The sequence below is a fragment of the Mytilus galloprovincialis genome, chromosome 13, assembly GCF_965363235.1.
Source record: "Mytilus galloprovincialis chromosome 13, xbMytGall1.hap1.1, whole genome shotgun sequence".
Classification (NCBI taxonomy): Eukaryota; Metazoa; Mollusca; class Bivalvia; order Mytilida; family Mytilidae; genus Mytilus; species Mytilus galloprovincialis.
The window spans coordinates 64,921,509-64,940,952 of NC_134850.1; the positions used below are offsets into that span (position 1 = coordinate 64,921,509).

A 19,444-nucleotide genomic window follows, 5' to 3' on the forward strand; every position below is an offset into this window, starting at 1 on the left:
TAAATGGCACCTGAAAAACCACCCACCTTCAGTGTCTGTAAATGTTGTCCAAAGTTTCTGTTGAAATGTTTGTACTGGTTTGAGGTATTGCTGATTAAAAGTGTTGACGTCTGATTAAACAAAAAACGTCCTTTACCAAATTGTCCTATTCAAGGGGAGATAAACATATTGAAATAAATCCTTTACAAGGGGAGATAAACATATTGAAATAAATCCTTTACAAGGGGAGATAAACATATTGAAATAAGGGGAGATAAACATTGAAATAAATCCTTTACAAGGGGAGATAAACATATTGAAATAAATCCTTTACAACAACTTTGGATCAATATCCTATTCAAGGGGAGATAAACATATTGAAATAAATCCTTTACAACAACTTTGGATCAATATCTTATAACGGGTACTCTGATAATATTTTGGGAAAGATTTTCAGAAAAGCAATTTAAAAATCTGTTAAAGGTATATTCTCTTAATTAATAAAATAATTGGTCCAGTGATCAATCAAGAATGTAAAGATGAGATGTGGTCAATATACCAATGAGATGTGGTAATAAAGCTAATGAGATGTGCTAAGAATGCCAATGAGATGTGCTAAAAATGCCAATGAGATGTGCTTAGAATGCCAATAAGATGTTTTAATACAACTAATGAGATGCACTAAGAATGCAAATAAGATGTGGTATAAAGCTAATGAGATGTGCTTAGAAAGCCAATGAGATAGTAAAGCTTATGGATGTGCCAATAAAGTAAATGAGATACACTAAGAATGCAAATGACTTGTGGTAATAAAGCTAATGAGATGTGCTGAGAATGCACATGCGATGTGGTAGTAAAGCTAATGGGATATACTAAGAATGCAAATGAGATGTGGTAATAAGGCTAATGAGATGTGCTTAGAATGCAAATGAGATGTGGTAATAAAGCTAATGAGATGTGCTTAGAAAGCCAATGAGATGTGGTAATAAAGCTTATGGATGTGCCAATAAAGTTAATGAGATACACTAAGAATGCAAATGACTTGTAGTAATATAGCTAATGAGATGTGCTGAGAATGCACATGCGATGTGGTAGTAAAGCTAATGGGATGCACTAAGAATGCAAATGACTTGTGGTAATAAAGCTAATGAGATGTGCTAAGAATGCAAATGAGATGTGGTAATAAAGCTAATGAGTTGCATTAAGAATGCAAATGAGATGTGGTAATAAAGCTAATGAGTTGCATTAAGCATGCACATGAGATGTGGTAATAAAGCTAATGAGATGTGGTAATAGTGCTAATGTGATGCACTCAGAATGTAAATGGGTTGTGGTATTTATGCCAATACAATTTGGTAAGAATGCCAATGAGATGAGGTAAGAATGTCAATGAGATGTGTTTAAAATGCCAATGAGATGTGGTTAGAATGCCATTGAGAACTATTCACCAGAGATTGAACCACAAGGCTGCAAGAGTTCTCTTTCTTTCATGTGAATTTTATGTATACTTTATAGATGTAGGCAGATGTGGTGTGAGTGCCAATGAGACAACTCTCCATCCAAATAACAATTTATGTATACTTTATAGATGTAGGAAGATGTGGTGTGAGTGCCAATGAGACAACTCTCCATCCAAATAATAATTTATGTATACTTTATAGATATAGGAAGATGTGGTGTGAGTGCCAATGAGACAACTCTCCATCCAAATAACAATTTATGTATACTTGTATACTTTGTAAGCTCCAATACAGCTGATAGTTAACATTTACAGCAATTTATGATTAAAGTTACCCTTTCTTTTAATAAAATTATTTTATAAATAAACTTTTATAAATTAGCAAGTAGAAAAAGCTTGCTTTTAATCTCAAATTCAAAATTTTCTGAACCCCCCCCCCCCAGTAAATAACCACTTTTGATTTTTTTGCCAATTTAAAAAAAAGATATACCAGTAAAGGCACCAGCATAGAAGATGTGTGGAATTGAATAGGTAACAACTATAGTGATAATGCAATATTCTAATAATAACCAGTTTTTTAATGTATTGACTTAATGGACTTATTGTATGATGTTATATGTGACCAGTCAGAATAGTGGACAATGAAATATTCAAATGATGGAACTGACTGACTTTTAGTGAATAGACTAAATTCAGGATCGAACAGCCTTGGAATTCGACCGACAAGTAAATATCGACACCAGCCTTGGAACCAGCAAGTGAATTATTGACATTTATATTGATGTGACCAGTATTCATGTAGATGGAGCAGTGCTAGTGGACTTTAAACTGATAAATCTCACAGAAAGGCGCATCACAACTGGGTCTGAAGCTCTTACATACAAAAGACCAGGTAATTATACTCAAAATACATAACATTACACTGAATGTGATTACATGTTGATGTAAAAAAGATGTGGTATGATTGCCAATGAGAACTCTCGACAAGAGACCAAATTACACAAAAATTAACAATTATAGGTCACTCTGCGGCCTTCAACAATGAGCAAAGCCCATACCACATAGTCCGCTATAAAAGGCCCTGAAATGAAAATGTAAAACAATTCAAACGAGAAAATATAAACGGCCTTGCTAACTTGTGTACCAAAAATTAACGAAAAAAAATATATGTAAAACTAAAACAAACGACAACCACTGATGTTTATTAACCTTATATAAGTATTTAGTTTATTTTGAGTGTTTGAAAAAGATAAATGTGTAATAGAGCCAAAGGTCTTCATTACAAAAAAAGCAGCCTGGTAAATTTTAAAACAACATGTATGTACCTGATTGGATGTTTTATTATACTCGGGTGAAAAATTGTCCTACTTTTAATTATAATAAGCATTTTTAAGAATGTGGCTGTTCAACATAATTTTTTCTTCTTCAGATATCCATGAAATAAGAATTGTATGTGATCTATTACAAGATCTGAGGACAGTAGGACCTGGAAGTACTATATTACCAACTTCAAGGTGAGTTTACAGTAAAACAAAATGGTAATAAACACATGTTAAATCGCTAAAATACTGAACTCCGAGGAAAATTCAAAACAAAGTCCCTATTCAAATGGCAAAATCAAAAGAATTGACTACAAATATCATATTCCTGAATTAATTGGTACAAAAATGTACAGACATATTCTTCTGTAGAAAATGGTGGATTGAACCTGGTTTTATAGCGCTAAACATCTCACTTGTATGAAAATCCCAACAAATTCCATTATATTGACAACAATGCGTGAATAAAACATGATAGTAAAAATGTCAAAATACGGGTTCAGCAGTCAACACAGTGTCACAATCTTAATTGCAACAAAAACAAACAAATTTTTAATAAAGAAGCACTAAAAAAGCATATCACATTTAACAACCTCGTTCATTATGATTACTTATTTTCATATTTTATGTATTTTTGCCAAATAGCAGTTATACAATGGAAACTTGATTATCATCCTACTTTTGTTTATCATACTGTTAAAGTCTTGGCCAAATTATTTCAATGTTTGAATTTTAAAAAGAAACATTGATAATATTAACTAGCAATACTAACTAGCAAGTTTTAATACTCTCATTTCTGAGTTATAGGTTATGTTTAAAGCAAAAATTAAAATGTCATGGTAACTTTCCTTTAAGCCCACTTTGTTTTAAATATGCATGACATATTTGCCACTGGACATTAAGCATGCAACAATCAATCAATCAATCTTATATATATATATGGTATGAATAATTTCTGACATATCAATAAGAATTAAATATGTTATTTTGTGAATTTATAATTTCCATGTTTTAATTGAAATTTTGTTGTTTCTTTGTAGATTAACTGCTTGGGAATTTACAAATCAACTGATACAGAAGAATTTTGCCATTTAGATGAACTTGGAAACAATTATTGACAAACAATATAGTGTATTATTATTCTTGTTAAAATCAACAGAAAGAGAGAGAGAGAGGAAGGATAGGAGAGAGTCAATTGTAAAGATTTATGTCTTTTTAACCCGACATGTCGATTACATTAGAATTTTAGAGGCCTACAGTTCTCCCTTAAATGGTCATACATGAAGTATTTAAAGTAGAGGACTTCAGTGTGACCAGTGAGAATAATCAGGCAGCTGCCATTGGTTTAAATCTCTTTTTTCGAAGATGTTTTGGTTACATTAGAATAAATCTGTGTGGAATGTAAAAAAAAAAGTAAAAAAATAAATTTGTGGTATTTTGTACATGTAGTTTCATTATGCAATCTTGAATACATTTATGATTACTATTTATAAAGAAGTATTATCATTAGAATGGAAAATGTATAAACATTTATTTGAGACAGAGTTTCACATTATTTCATTAAAATAATTAAATCCTTTTTCTGTGAATGAAGGACAAACAGGGAAAACAGACAAAGCTGCTATTCGATGAATTTCAAATTGTATTTATTCACATGTGATTGATAAGAGTTAAAGATTAGCTACAAGTATTCAGCATAGTACAAAATTAAGGATGCACTGCAAGTGTATATGACCTTTATAGTTATCATCACACTATGTCCAATCTAGATGTACAACACTCTTTTTTTTATAGTGTTCTGTAAATTATCAGGAACACCAGTTGTGATGAATGGGAAGACTCGGGCAGGCTGAGAAATGGGTATAAGGGGAGGGAATACCCCTGCTTATCTTTTCATACTGGTTTGTTTCTTTGGTCAAGGTTTTGTACAAATGGTGTTCATATCAGATGTATACTTGTTATTTGGAGCTCTGTAAAAAAAAAAAAAAAAAAAAAAAATGAATGTAGAAAAGAAAAGAAAAAAGAAAAAAAAAAGAAAAGAAAAAAAATAAAATAATTGTAAACAGAGTTCTAGATAATAACTGGGTGGTATGAAATGTGGGTTAAATATTTTCGGTATATTTTAAATGATTTTTTTTTTTATGCATCTGATATTTTTTGTGTATAAAATGTTTTGTTATTTTTTTATAGAACTGCTTTAGTTGCCTTCTTGACTAACATTTATTGGTGAATGGAGAGACTAGCAGGCTGAGATTGAGGCATAAGGGGAGGGATTACCCCTGCTTTTCTCTTCATACTTGTAAATTCTGTCACTGCACGGAAGGTCAACAATTAAGAATATATAAGTTTTTTTATGTATCAATGTAAGTTAGATAAGTTATATCAGATGTATATAAAGTAAGATGAAAGTATTCTTTAGAGCTCTGTAAAAAAAAAGAAGCTTGTAAACAGAGGTCTAGATAATGCATTAAGGGGTTTGGTTTGACATGGGGATTTCAAATTATATTTACAAGTCATCATCTACAAAAATGCATCTGATATTATTTGCCCCCAGCCCAGTTTCTTGTCCCAAATATAATGACTGCAGAATAATGGCTACAGCTTAGTCGACAGCCTTATTTAAAGTTTCTGATTCACTTCCATTCCCAACCCACCCCACCCCCACCCTTTTAATAAGTAGTTATAGATTAAGGTGTCTTATTGGGAGTAATGATTGATTGATTTTAATGAAGTGTCACAGAATTATTAAGATACTAATTTCTGTGTAACAAGATTAATCTCCAATATTTAAAGGTGCTTTTGATTAAGATTTATTAAACTAAAAAAATTTAGTGTTTCGTCAGCTCGGTCTTATACTAAATGGAAATCTACCTCTATATATATATATATCTGCATTTTATATGCTACAAAATTTTGCCTGTTGAACAAAGGTTTATCTAACAAAATGAAAAACCCTGTCCATGAAATTGATTAAATTTAACTTTCCCACTGTAAAAGAAAAGAAATGTTATTTAAATGCTGATATTGTTTACATTGTACATGTTATAATCACAATATGATATACAGTATTATAAATCAAGTAAAATACTGCAAGTAATAACCTTGTTTGTTCATGACAATTGAACATGTGAAATATCTGTTACAATAACACACCCATGCTTTTTCCCTATTGGGTTTTTTAATGCAGGGTGCATGTTTTTCTATGATTTGTCATATTTTAATAAAGACCATGGAATTACATAGAAATGTTTCTGTTTTGTTGAAAAATTGAAAGGTGCTTATTTAGTTCCTCCTCAAAGGTACGAGTTTGTTACAAATATCTTGACCCTAGCATAATTCATCAGTTTGGATGATTGACTATGTCCTTGAGGCAAGGTCAGACAGAAAAGTGGTATTTGCAGCTTCAATGCCAAGGACACATTTAGAAGAAGTACTCGTCTGTCATATTTGTTTTTCATTAACTAATTGGTTATAAATTAGTCTGTTAATAGCTTTCTTGGTTTGAATTATCTCCCCTTGTTTTGTCCTGGGCATTTTATAGTCAACTTTCTGATATACAATATGGATTTTGCTCATTGTTGAAGGTTGTATAGCAACATATAGCTGCTAATAATCAGCCTTATTAGAACTTTGGAGCATCGATAGACTAGTTGTCTCATAGGCAATCATACCACATCTTATTTTATAGACTGGTTGGCTGGAATCAGAATATTAATTAAGGATATGTTGATCTAGTTGATTTTGAGGTTAAAATGTTGAAGGCCACAGACCAAAAAAGGAAATGAAAGGTTTTTGTCGAGCCTTCGACTAGTGGAAAAAGTGAGACTAAGCGAATAAAGCGATCCTACATTCCGTCGGCGGCGTACACATATATTCACTCTGTGGTTAAAGTTTTTGAAATTTTAATAACTTTCTTAAACTATACTTGATTTCTACAAAACTTGGACAGAAGCTTGTTTATGATCATAAGATAGTATCCAGAAGTAAATTTTGTAAAAATAAAATTCCATTTTTTCCGTATTTTACTTATAAATGGACTTAGTTTTTCTGCCAGGAAACATAAAATTCACTCTGTGGTTAAAGTTTTTTTAAATTTTGATAACTTTCTTAAACTGTCCTGGGTTTGTACCAAACTTAAACAGATGATTGTTTATTGTCAAAAGCTAGTATTCAGAGGTAAATTTTGTAAAAATAAAATTCCATTTTTTCTGTATTTTACTTATAAATGGACTTAGTTTTTCGGCTGGGAAACATTACATTCACTCTGTGGTTAAGGTTTTTAAAATGTTAATAACTCTCTAAAACTATCCAGGGTTTATACCAAACATGGACGGAAGCTTGTTTATGATCATTAGATAGTATCCAGAAGTAAATTTTGTAAAAAAAAATCCATTTTTTTCAGTATTTTACTTTTAAATGACTAAATGTACTGTTATACAACTGTCCCAGGTTAGGGGGAGGGTTGGGATCCTGCTAACATGTTTAACCCCGCAATATTATTTATGTATGTGCCTGTCCCAAGTCAGGAGCCTGTAATTCAGTGGTTGTCGTTTGTTTATGTGTTACATATTTGTTTCTCGTTCATTTTTTTTTATATAAATAAGGCCGTTAGTTTTCTCGTTTGAATTGTTTTACATTGTCTTATCAGGGCTTTTATAGCCGACTATGCGGTATGGGCTTTGCTCATTGTTGAAGGCTGTACGGTGACCTATAGTTTTTAATGTGCGTGTCATTTTGGTCTCTTGTGGACAGTTGTCTCATTGGCAATCATACCACGTCTTCTTTTTTATATTAGATTTTCTGCTAGGAAACAACACTTTCACTCTGTGGTAAGTTTTAAAATATTTTAATAACTTTCTTATACTATTTTGGATTTGTACCAAACTTAGACAGAAGCTTGTTTATGATCAAAAGATAGTATCCAGAGGAATATTTTTATTGATTTTTTTCCTCATTTTTGTTGAGCCTGTGATTAACAGCAAAAGTAGGCGAGACACAGGGTTCCGCGGAACCCTTACAAATTTTTTGGTAAACTTCAAGGAATTTTGCTGCAATTTAATCTTTATTTGGATTCATTGGCTAGTGGTAGTGTGTTAGAGAATCACAACCTTCGACAGGAAAACTGACAATTATAGTCCATTAAGATGAGTCAAGTGCACTTGCCACATGCAGGGTTAGAACTTACAACCTCTGCATTGACAGGCTAGTGATTTCAGTAGTTGAACTACTATCACTACACCACCAAGACCTCACCTTAGTACATTTGGATATATGTTATTTAATGAGAAAGATCCTATCAAATATGATGTCTTTAAGTTCAAGGTCACATATACCAAAACAAACTTAAAGCAGTGCAGAAGTTAGTGAGTATTGTCGCACACAGAACCTTGATAGGAACTAAACTTAGATATGGTAAATCAATACATGGAAACCCCCAAATAATTAGTTAGTCCACATATAAAGGGTCCTAGTAATTCATTTCTGGACTGTACCTTTGGAACATTTCAAATTGTGACTATTTTTGTGGTATGATTTCAGCAATAGTTAATGTATAAGTATAAAGTGCTATTCCAAATTATTCCATATGTTTTGTTTCCCAATTATTGGAGAGCCATGCACACATAAATTGATTGATTGATTGTTGGTTGCTTAACGTCCAGTGGCAAATATTTCATGCATATTCAGGACGAGAACAAGTTCACAATAAATACAATATGTAGGTTGTTGTAATAGAGGCCATCTAGGATGATGGTCGGGGAAATTTGGACTGCCACCGGAAAATGAGGGTATATTGGATAGGGACAGAAATTTTGCCTTGCAACAGGCCACCTATGGACCCCTCAAAGAGTTGTTGCAAGGGTTCTTAACGTGCAAAGAGCGTGGCACTCTCTTTACACGAGGCATCGGATTTAACTTCCCCTTCTGACGGACGTGACTGCGAACTTGATACATCCCGCACAGCCAAACGGACGCCCCACTTCAGCAAGCGTTTTACTGCCGGTCGGGAGAAGACCAAGCGACCATATTTCTATACCCCAGTCACCCTTGGGGATGCACACATAAAACATCTCTGCTTATATTACATGTATAAGTTTGATAATAAGTCAATTCAAGGAGAACCATAATTGGTAGGTCAGTGGTATTTAATATGCAGTTGTTTTAGCATTGGCACATCTCAAGTTTATGGAGATTATTAGGCCCTGCCCCTTCAGTCATGGTCTATTGACTTTGAAACTTGAGCTGTACATGTTTTGTGATTGTCAGTAAGGTGTTGCATCTCATTCCCATGGCATTTTATTGGCCCAGCACCCTCAGTCCTTTACATTTTGAAGTTGTGATTAGATCAGTTTATGATTACTGTAAATTCAGAAATTATTGCGTGCATTTATTATTGCAATTTTGTCAGTTTAGACTTAAATGTGTATTTGAGAAAAAAAACTGTCTAATTCATATAAAATATTTCAAAATGCGAGTTTAACTTGTTTGGTTTTACAACTATGCCCCATTTTTGCAATAATAAAAACCTCACAATAATTTTCTTAATTTACAGTAACCACTAGTGCTATATAAGTCAATGATATTTAGTATGCAATTGTAATAGCATTCCCTATTAGTATGACACTGCCACCCATAGTTTATTGACTTTTGCATTGTTTAGATGGTAAAGTTTGTGTTTGTCAGTTTAAAGGGAACTTACATATGAGAAGTCAATGGTATTTACTATGCAGTTGTATTAGCATTTGCAATTTTCAAAGAGGTTATTTGGCCCTGCACCTTCAGTCATGTAAAAAAAATGAAGATGGAGTATGATTGCCAATGAGACAATTCTCCACAAGAGACCAAATGACACAGAAAATAACAGCTATAGGTCGCTGTATGACCTTCAACAATGAGCAAAACCCATACCACATAGTCGGCTATAAAAGGCCCTGAAAATGACAAATGTAAAACAATAACAACAAAAATAATGGTCTAATTTATATACAAAAAATTAATGGAAGACTAATATGTAACACATCAACAAATGACAACCACTGAATTGCAGGCTCCTGATGACTTGGGACAGGTGCAAACATACAGAATATGGCAAAGTCAGACATGCTAGCGGGATCACAACCCTCCTAAACTGGGACAGTGGTGTATCCATGCAACATATGAACAAACTATAAAAATCAGTTGAAAAAAACTTAACTCATCAGATGGATACTCAAATAAAAATACTTCTCAAAGTGGACGTCAGGCTGGGTACAACAACAAAAAGACACAGATCTGAGAGTACTAGCAGTTACGTTGTATGTTCTGCATAGTTGACACGTTAAAAGATTGCATTTCTATTTAAACATTTGCAGTATACTTAATAACATAAGGGCGAGACAAATCTCTGTGTCTACTGCAGTTTAATGCTTATGATGAAAGAGATGAAATGTGTAACCAAATTCAGAAAATATGATTTTGCTTTTTCAGTATTTTACTAATAGATTTACTTAGTTTTTTGCAGTGAATATTTACAAAGACTTTTAAATGTTATTGTCTACCAAGTTTAAAGCAAGATGTAGGCAATTTTAAAGTCCTGATGAACTACTGATATGATATACATACCATTATCCTAGTCTGTCCATATCAATGATTTTGCCATATCCAAGGATTTGTATAGTAAGAAGGTTCTTTTACTATACAAATCCTTGCTATATCAATCTGCAAATGTGCATCCCACTAGTCACTGTTTTATGCGATTAATTTATTGGGTATCATAGCATAATATACAGAATGGCATTCTTAATTGCCATCAATTGTTTGTGGTCAGAATTTGTAGAATAACAATGTTTTGCCAAAATCTAAAATAATCCTTAAAACTTTTAAAACAAAAAAAAACCAATAAAATTAATTAAAAAATATTACAAACCTTGTCATGTGAAGAAATGTGTTTACTTAAGAACAAAAATATAATCATTAATAGGTTCTGTGATAAAAAAAAAATCTAGAAAGAATAGTACAAGTATACAGACTTATAAAGGTTCTTAGTCTGAGAAAAGACTTTTAAACAGTAGAATTCAAATTCTAAAACAGGCATATAAATCATAACAAAGACAGACATATAATACTTTCATCTAGGGACTTTCTATACTAAGTCCCTGTTTCATCCATCCATTCTCACAATTGCCATTCTGATTGGAAATGGTTCATCAGAAAACTTATATAATCATAAGCCAGTTGACCTGTTATGTACAAAGAGGGGTAACTCTAACATTTAAAAAAAATATTTTAACAATAACACCATAGAGCATATAATCAGAGCATATTAACATATTACAGAATGGTAAGACTACTGCTTACACAGCGACAGACGAATATATGTAACTGTTACTTCCATTTTAATTTTGGTATCTTTTCCAAACAAAAGGGTAACTATTCTACAACGGAGAACATATTAACATAACTGGTAATTTTTAAACTTTTAACAGTCAGATATATTTACAAACAAAGGAAGAAAGATAACATGGATAAGTTACCGATCATGATACCAGATGTTCTGATATTGGCGGATTTCTAATTATTTTTTTACCATTTGAAAAACTCCGGGAACTGTCAAAATGGCTGAGCTGTTTAATTTCATGAATATGAATATGTGGTTTTTTTTTATAACACTTTCAAACAAAAATATTATGATTTTTTTTTATCTTTTTGTCTTACTTTTTAATCAAACAGCGCATGAACGATGAATTGGATTTTTTTTTACAAACAACCATCACTGATTTGGTTTTCTGCAGAGAAAATCTGTAGAAAATACAAAGTTTAGCGTAAAAATGATTGTTAGGGGAAACGATGTCTGTCTGGCAGGGTTCATTTTGCCTTGACCTCATGTGCATTGCTTTCAGTTGATGTTAATATTTCATCGGTTTGTCAGTCAATCAGATATATAAAGCAACAACATCATGTTTTTCGGACAAGTCAATTTGTCCTGTGGATGTAAATTAATTTTTGTAATCCTCGGGAAATCGTGGTACCGAACTGTATTTGGTGTCTCGAATGATTGTAAAGTGACGGGTCTGTCTAGCATTGTTTGTTTGACCTTAACATGCTTAACCCCATGATTATACTTCAATTTTGATTATAAAAAAAGCAGGCTAGACATTTCAGCGTGTGCACGCGTGTTCGGTAGTCGGTGTTCAGCATAATCTTTAAAGATCCCGAACATGTGAATTATCGCTAACGAGAAAACCAACGATCTGATTTGTGACAAAACAATACACACAAAAAAAAAAAAAACTTCGGCAGACAACAAACAAACACAACCAACGAACAACAGAATCCTGACTTGGGACAGCACATACAGAATGTGACGGGTTTAACATGTTTGTGAGTCCTTAACCCGCCTCCTTACCTTGGACATTTGTGTAACAGTGCAACATTAATGGTAAAAAGGCTCGCTTCATTCAGGGACTTGGTATAGAAAGTCCCTGCTTCTTTAGATATGTCGTAAAACTTTAGGGGAACGATAAGAGAGCCACGCAGAGCTCATTTTCCTTGAAGTTATTGTTAAACTTACACAATTTTCAAAGCGTTTTTAATCCGCACTCAAAATGTAAAGCTTGGTATCGGTACTTTGAGTATGCAGCATCATTATGTCATATTTCTGGCCATATAATTACCACTTATAATCATATGCTTAAAGATGGCGCCACCGCAAGTTTGAAACATTTAGGAAAACAAATTGTGTAACCCCTCCAAGAGATAATAAAATTGAGAATGGAAATGGGGAATTTGTCAAAAAGACAACAACCCGACCATAGAGAAAACAACAACAGAAGGTCACCAACAGGTCTTCAATGCAGCGAGAAATTCCCGCACCCGGAGGCGTCCTACAGCTGGCCCCTAAACAAATATATATACTAGTTCAGTGATAATGAACGCCATACTAAACTCAAAATTGTACACAAGAAACTAAAATTAAAAATAATACAAGAATAACAAAGGCCAGAGGTTCCTGACTTGGTACAGTCGCAAAAATGCGGCGGGGTTAAACATGTTTATAACAAAAACAAAAAAAATCTATAAAAAGTTAGGGTTTGCATTCTCTTTCAAATACAAACTATTTCGCGGTGTTTATTAAAAGGTCTTCGATGCAAGTTTATACATTAACACGTAAAGTTTAAGATTGTGTCAAGCCCCCAATAAAATCGAAGTTTGATAGATGTTTCCAAAATATGGTAAAACCATAAATCCCATCAGTTAGACTCTTTTATATTAAAATTCAAACTTGTTTCATTACACAATTTTCAGGTTGTCCTCATTAATGAAACAAATGTAGTATAAGGGAGGAAGAAAAATAACAACTGCACCTCAAATATTGTAAACTCATAAACTACGATCGACAGCACCAACTGATATAAATACTGGAGGTATAAATGTTACACACAAAGATTCACATTAAATTCAAATATAGAACTGATCAAGACGCAAACTGTACATCTACAGAACACTACAAGAGAGGCAAAAGATACCAAAATGACATTTAATTCATAAGTCGAAAATAAACTGTTGTCAACACCATGTCTGAAAAGAACATACCAACAGATTAACAATAGTACACAAAACACAACATAGAAAAATAATGAATGAGCAACACAAACCCCACCAAAAATTGGGGATGATCTTAGGTGTTGCAGGTATACAAATGTTACACACAAAGATTCACATTTTATTCAAATATAGAACTGATCAGGGTTTATATAAGTATAAGAGGATATGGTAGGATTGTTTTACTCACATGTAATGTAAGGATAAGAGGATATGGTAGGATTGCTTTACTCACACCTAATATAAGGATAAGAGGATATGGTAGGATTGCTTTACTCACCCTAATATAAGTATAAGAGGATATGGTAGGATTGCTTTACTCACACCTAATATAAGGATAAGAGGATATGGTAGGATTGCTTTACTCACACTAAATATAAGGATAAGAGGGAGTGGTAGGATTGCTTTACTTACACTCAATTTAATGATAAGAGGATATGGTAGTAATGCTGTAGTCACACCTAATATGTAGGATAAGAGAATATGGTAGGATTGCTTTACTCACACCTAATGTAAGGATAAGAGGACATGGTAGGATTGCTTTACTCACACCTAATATAAGGATAAGAGGATATGGTAGGATTGCTTTACTCACACCTAATGTAAGGATAAGAGGACATGGTAGGATTGCTTTACTCACACCTAATATAAGGATAAGAGGATATGGTAGGATTGTTTTACTCACATGTAATGTAAGGATAAGAGGACATGGTAGGATTGCTTTACTCACACCTAATATAAGGATAAGAGGATATGGTAGAATTGCTTTATTCACACCTAATATAAGAATAAGAGGATATGGTAGGATTGCTTTACTCACATGTAATGTAAGGATAAGAGGATATGGTAGGATTGCTTTACTCACACCTAATATAAGGATAAGAGGATATGGTAGGATTGCTTTACTCACACTAAATATAAGGATAAGAGGATATGGTAGGATTGCTTTACTTACACTCAATTTAATGATAAGAGGATATGGTAGTAATGCTGTAGTCACACCTAATATGTAGGATAAGAGAATATGGTAGGATTGCTTTACTCACACCTAATATAAGGATAAGAGAATATGGTAGGATTGCTTTACTCACACCTAATATAAGGATAAGATGATATGGTAGGATTGCTTTACTCACACCTAATATAAGGATAAGAGGATATGGTAGGATTGCTTTACTCACACCTAATATAAGGATAAGATAATATTGTAGGATTGCTTTACTCACACCTAATATAAGAATAAGAGGATATGGTAGGATTGCTTTACTCACACCTAATATAAGGATAAGAGGATATGGTAGGATTGCTTTACTCACACCTAATATAAGGATAAGATAATATTGTAGGATTGCTTTACTCACACCTAATATAAGAATAAGAGGATATGGTAGGATTGCTTTACTCACACCTAATATAAGGATAAGAGGATATGGTAGGATTGCTTTACTCACACCTAATATAAGGATAAGATAATATTGTAGGATTGCTTTATTCACACCTAATATAAGAATAAGAGGATATGGTAGGATTGCTTTATTCACACCTAATATAAGGATAAGAGGATATGGTAGAATTGCTTTACTCACACCTAATATAAGGATAAGAGGGAGTGGTATGATTGCTTTACTCACACCTAATATAAGGATAAGAGGATATGGTAGAATTGCTTTACTCACACCTAATATAAGAATAAGAGGATATGGTAGGATTGCTTTACTCACACTTAATATGAGGATAAGAGGATATGGTAGGATTGCTTTACTCACACCTAATATAAGGATAAGAGGGAGTGGTATGATTGCTTTACTCGCACATAATATAAAGATAAGAGGATATGTATGGCACGCCTGAACCACTTTTATTAATTAATCTTAGATTATCTCAGATAAACTAGGATTATCTGAGATAAACCCGGTTTATCTCAGATAAACTAAGATTATCTCAGCTTAATTCAAATTCGAGAAAATCCTAGTTTATCTCAGATAATACAGAAAATTCATTATCTGGAGAAAATCCCGGTTTATTTAAAAATATTAAAAAAATCTAGGTTTATTTGACTGATTTTCAGATAATCCTAATTTATCTCCAGATAATTAATTATCTGAATTTCAGATAATTCATTATCTCATTTCCCAGATAATCTATGTTTATTTCGGATTCTAAATATACCAAAGGACGATGTAACAACTGTTTTAATTGGACGGCAATTTTTCGACGTTTTACTTTCGTTTTGAAACCGACAACACTGTTTATGATTGTACGATAGAAAAGGTAAGAATCATTTTTTATTTAATAAAAGATCTAACAATTTCATAAATAAATTATTATATGGATTAACAGGGATTTCAGGTGACAAGTCCTTGTCAAAACAGTTGACAATTGATTAATGAAATGATTGCATATTCTATTATTTAATTTCAAACACAAAAAAAACACACTCAGTTAATAATATTGTGTGTACCTATGCACCTGTCATTAATTAATTTATTGTAAAGGGCATTGTAAAGGGTCCTCTGCCGACTTGATAATATTGTCATTAAGGATACTAATTAGCAATTATAGCACCTTTGAACATCCTCTTCCATTGTTTTTAATTGACACTGGTTATTTTGAGTCAAAAGGCCAATAAACAAGTCATTACAGGTGTATGGCTTCATTACCTATATAAAATCCCTGTTATTCCATACAATCATTAAACAGAAAAAAGCAAGATGAATAGTGGTGAGTTTTTAAAAAATTTCTTTACCATTTGAATGTGTATATAGATTCCTTGTTCAAATTTATTTAACACTATATTTTTATAGTCTGATACAAGTACAGGTATGCTTTCCATTTTAACTGTTTTCTTGGAGATACTTTAAGTTTAAGTTGCAAAAACTCATGATTTTAAATTTTGGTCCAAGGTCTTGACTCTGAGCACTCACCTCACTTGCAAGAAAGAAGAATGTGTACCTTATATTATTATTATGTTTGGCTAATAACCAAGATACACTAAGAATTATGGATTTCTTTCTCATAGAATCTAATATGAATTTCTCTTGATTATACCACTATTCATATTCATGAGCATGATGAGGAAAAGTCTGTTTAAATCATTCCCAGTCTCTTATTTTAGTCATGTATCCTCCTTCCTTTCTTTAAGGTTATATGCACCTTTTAAGCAATCAATAAACTTTTATTATAGATTACATAAATATATATCTTTATTTCTGAAACATAAGCACAATACTACATTTACATATTTATAAACAAACGTATAACCATTATTCAACGTGATATATCAAACACTGATTTAACCAATGTAAACCAACCTTTATCTTGTATTAAAAAATAGTATATATTAGATAAAACGGTAAACGGACTGAAATTAAGTCACAGGACAAATATGCACAGGACATAAAGAAGTCACAAATAATTTATTGACAATCGTTTGAACAAATAAGAGAAAGATCTTGAAATATTTTCATTTTATAACATATATTCATTTTTATCTTAAGCTTTGATAAAAGGAACATTTATTAAATTTAAATCATGCAAAGGTTATATTTCTTAGCACCATGAAGCCATTTAAGTACCAAGCTACAACTGTACATTGACATTTTGTTTATATAACAATTTTTCAATCATTATTGATATTTATTGAATAAATTTTAAATACAAAGTTGCTTTATATATAATAGTTCAAGAAAACAGTAAAGTTATATTTCCATAATTATTTTTTTCTTGTCCAAAAAAAAATAATCTAAAAACTGAATTGTGGCTTTTGTCCTGTGACTTTCTGTTTTGTCTGTCCTACATTCTAAATAAAATAACAGGGAGTTGAATTTCATTTCTGGTAACAACTTTGCCAAAAATTAATATTTTTTATTTGTTGAAATATACAAGTGTATTTTGACCAAGTTTCACATATATATATATATCAAGAAGTTGGGTTTTAGTATCAGAGATTAGTGTCACAAGTTTTCATTTCAAAAGCTTTAAACCAAATTTACAGACTTCAAATCCATACAAAAGTATCAACATTACCATGATCATGATGATTACAAATCTGTAGAATAAATCCAATATGCAATATTTGAATAATGAAATATTGTACATACTAGCTTTGGCCCCTGTTGCTTTTCAGCTCTTGCCTTTTTTTCACTCTTTGAAACTTAAAGATATACCAATATTAAATTCTTTATCAATCTTAACCTTTAGAAAAAAATACTTGTTTAAAAATTTGACAATTATACAAGTGTCTCAGCTATGACATGTATGAGGTTAGTCTAACCTGTTTTATTGTACAGATTTCCAGATTGTAATACTGTAATAGTTTATTCAAAGTACATGAAGTAGGCAGGCATGGGGTAATCGTAATCAGTAATCGTAATCAGCTGTAATTGATTACATTTTGCAGTGTAATCCTATGTAATCAGTAATCATGCCATTTCTGATTACAAGTAATCATAATGTAATCGATTACATTGCAAAAAACAGGTGTAATCATGATTACTTTTAGATTACTTTAAGATTACATTCATATGATTACTTGCTGATTACAAATCTTGTATATACAGTGTATATGAAAATAGTTTTTGATAGACAATATGAAAATAAGAAAATGTAAAGCTTGAATGAAAAATCATGAAACTGGTATACACAATGATGGGACCTTGTTCAATGTGATAAATTGTATCATCTGTATAACAAATTTGTATAACCAAGTGTTTTATTTTGTTAACAGTTTACTAAAGGAAATTGCCTTTCCAATATTTTGTTTGAGATTGAGCTCTTATGATACAAGAATATGCCTTGAAAGCATTTTTTCCTTGATTGAAAACTTCTGATTTTAACTCCAATTTCATATAAATTTAACCAATATTTTTACATAACTACATTGAAATTTAAATGCAGAAAACATTTAGTTCCAGTTTTACTTTGATGGTCGACATAAATATATGAGCTCACTTAATTCAAAATGGAAGTTAAAACCATATTTCATTTATTGACAAATTGAATAAATTTTGTTTTCCATAAGTTTTGTGTATAATATGTGCTTTCTAATTTTTATTCTTTATTAACTTTGAGCCTTACGGCTCATCAGTACAAACAAGTACATGTACAGTGTATACATATGGCATAATATTACAAACAATATGCATAGTAAACAAAAGGTGACGTCTGAAGTTTCATTAGTACAAAATATATTTTATTAAAATAAACTGTTTCTTAATTTAAAGAGAAATGAATATACTTTCCTAAGTTACAAAGCGGCTTTGTGTTTTCACCTGACAATAATTATTAATTAGATCAAGTATTAAAAATTTTCAAACAAAATAATGACAATCAACTTCTTTAAACTTTATTGATATTCATTGATATTGTTGTTAAGACAATAAAATTTTAATACCCACGCTCACCTATTGTTTGTTAAAAAAATGGAAGTGGTGATCATTAACACCTGTAAAAACATTAATGGATGTGTCAATTATGTCCCAACAGACAATAAAACTATACTTAATTAATTTTTCCTTATTTGTTCAGGTTTTTTGTTAATTAGGCAGTTGGTTAAAGTTTGTAGAAAATAAGAAAGTTATATCTTTTACTTAGAGAAAGGACATGCACTTGTCTGTAATAGCTATATTTTATCAAATTACACATGTTACAGTGTACTTGTCTATAAATTATTTTAATTAAGATGAATAATAAAGGCTTTTAAAAAAATCACCAAAATTAGCTTTTTTAAATGTGAGGATAAAAAATTATAAAAAAAACTTTGATATTGCAATATACAATGTAATCATAAGTAATCTAAAGTAATCCTGATTACTTTAAAGAAAAGTAATCTAATGTAATCGATTACATATGAAAAAGGGTGTAATTGTAATGTAATCGATTACATTTTATTAGCAAAGTAATTGTAATTTAATCGATTACATTTTAAAGTAATCGACCCCATCTCTGGAAGTAGGTTGAAATTATTCATTTTACATCAAAACTATACTTTATTTATAGATAATTACCTTTAATGGTTCCCTTTTTAGCTCACCTGGCCCAAAAGACCAAGTGAGCTTTTCTCATCACTTGGTGTCCTTCTTCCGTCGTCTGTAAACTTTTACTAAAATCT

The 19,444-nt window shown here is 31.6% G+C and overlaps 1 long non-coding RNA gene across 1 annotated transcript; it reads left to right on the plus strand.

Annotated features, from left to right (window-relative positions):
* The first annotated feature begins 251 nt into the window (after positions 1-251).
* LOC143056210 (uncharacterized) lies at positions 252-4,199 on the plus strand. Its single transcript, XR_012972252.1, has 3 exons — positions 252-2,330; positions 2,868-2,952; positions 3,798-4,199. It is a non-coding gene; the product is annotated as an uncharacterized LOC143056210 (long non-coding RNA).
* The last annotated feature ends 15,245 nt before the right edge of the window (positions 4,200-19,444 follow it).